This window comes from Tiliqua scincoides, chromosome 6, assembly GCF_035046505.1.
Source record: "Tiliqua scincoides isolate rTilSci1 chromosome 6, rTilSci1.hap2, whole genome shotgun sequence".
In the NCBI taxonomy this organism is placed as follows: Eukaryota; Metazoa; Chordata; class Lepidosauria; order Squamata; family Scincidae; genus Tiliqua; species Tiliqua scincoides.
Genome location: NC_089826.1, coordinates 73,633,855 through 73,635,848, shown reverse-complemented (window position 1 = coordinate 73,635,848; position 1,994 = coordinate 73,633,855).

Here is a 1,994-nt window from a genome sequence, read left to right as displayed (position 1 = left end):
GAAGCTATCTGTCATTCTTGATCACTCAAGCACTGGTGTTTTTTAAAGGTTCTGCTATGTGTTTGATTGACAGATTTGGAGCCCTCTGTCCATCTAGGAGAAGAACATCACAAAGAAAGCCAGGGGATTTATGACTTCCTGTAAAAGTCCCCAAGACTACTCACACCAGCCATGCCCCTATCCAGTCAGGTTCAAATTACATACTGTGGGGAAATGCATGGGATCACGGACTTTATTTTCACCACTGCCGTTAAGAAAGGAAGAAAGCGCTGTGTCAGTTGCATTGCCAGGACCCAGTGGCACCCAAGGCCAGGTGACATCACAGAGGAGGGTGGCGTACCCCGGGCCTGTGCTGTCACCTCCTCCCCAAGCATGTGCAGCCTTTACCTCTGAAAATGGCTCCATTTGGGGCTGTACAGAGCCGAGGACTGGCAGAAGGCCTGATGGCATGGCTTTTGCTGCTCATCTGAGGTAAGCACTGTCACTCCTCTCAGCAGAGACAGCAAAAAACCACCACTCTGCTGCTGGGGGATCATGTACCCCCCCCCAGACCTCCTTTAGTTACACCACTGCAAGAAGTATCCAGTGAAGCAGAGCATGGGTGGGGAAATACTGATGTGCTGATACCACATTACATTTTTTTTTTCCAACTACACATGAATAAGGATGCAAGATGGAAGTTCTTCGCACACAAGCATTTCTCCATAGGTTACTTTTGCCCTTAATTCAGTTGTTTCTAGAGCCAAGAAGCCACCACTGTGTACTAATTAAGCATTCCTACACAGTATTCTGTCTCACAGTGGGCGGGTAAGGGGAGGAGGAGAGCTGGGAGAGATTTAGGGTACGGAAGGATAAAGGGCAGGGAGAGGAGTGAATCCCAGGAGCACTGACATGCACCAGGATACTATCTCCTCTTTTTCCACCTGTCCCTTCCCCTTTTGCTCTTGAGACTTACACCAGCTGAAGAGACCTAAAGGTCATCAGGATGGCTACAGAAAGATATTTTTTCCTTACCTCTATCAGGCCTCCTGATCAGGCCTCCCCCACACAAACACACCATTGTCTGTAGCACACACCTCCTTGGAGTGGCTACATCATTGCCAATGGTGAGGAATACTATCAGGCTCTTATATATTTATTTATTATGCTCATTTTTTCCGCCCTTCCTCCAAAGAGCTCAGTCAGATGTATGTTGCTCTTTACGTCATTCCCACAACAACCCTGTGAGGTAGGTTAGCTGAGGAATATCTGTATTCTATCAAAACGTGTGGTCAATTAACCAGAAAACTTTTTATTTATTTATTTACTTAATAAATTAAATTCTATTTTTGTTGTGGGGGGGGGGTGCTACAAAATCTTCTTGGACCCCAGGTAACAGATATCTTAGCTGTGCCACTGCCCCATTTTTCACTTTTTTAAAAGAAGAAGTGACTTCGCTTCTGGGGCATCACTTTGCACTTGGCACCAGGCTACACTTTCATTAGCTACACCCCTGTGCAGACCATCTAAACAACATCTGGAAATCAAAAGGCAGACGAATCTGAAGCTGCTAACTCATTGGTGGTTTTCCACAAACAAGATCAGGTAATCTTGGTCCATTTGAGGAATGCCCCCTCCCCCCACAAGAAAAAAATCTAGGCAGAGAAATTCTGATGGGAGAATCCAGTAGTCATCTCTGTCCTTTGAAGATAGGGCGAGCTGGAGGTAGGGGGAAGCAGGCTAGATGGAAACAAGTCTGCTGAAAGCAAAAATAACCGGATAAAATCTCAGAGGCATCCAATGTAGAGAGTCTGTAACATAACATGACATTATTTATATTCATATCTCCTCAGAGAGATGTGATCGAAAGAGTAGGGGGGGTGGAGGAATGCGTGGTCTTATTTAAACAACCAGCACATGCTAAGCCAGCTGGTGCAGTCTTCCGGGACAGAATATATGGGTCAGCACATCGCAAGCCTCAGCACTTTTTTATTCTGGTGCCGCCACCTGCCTGA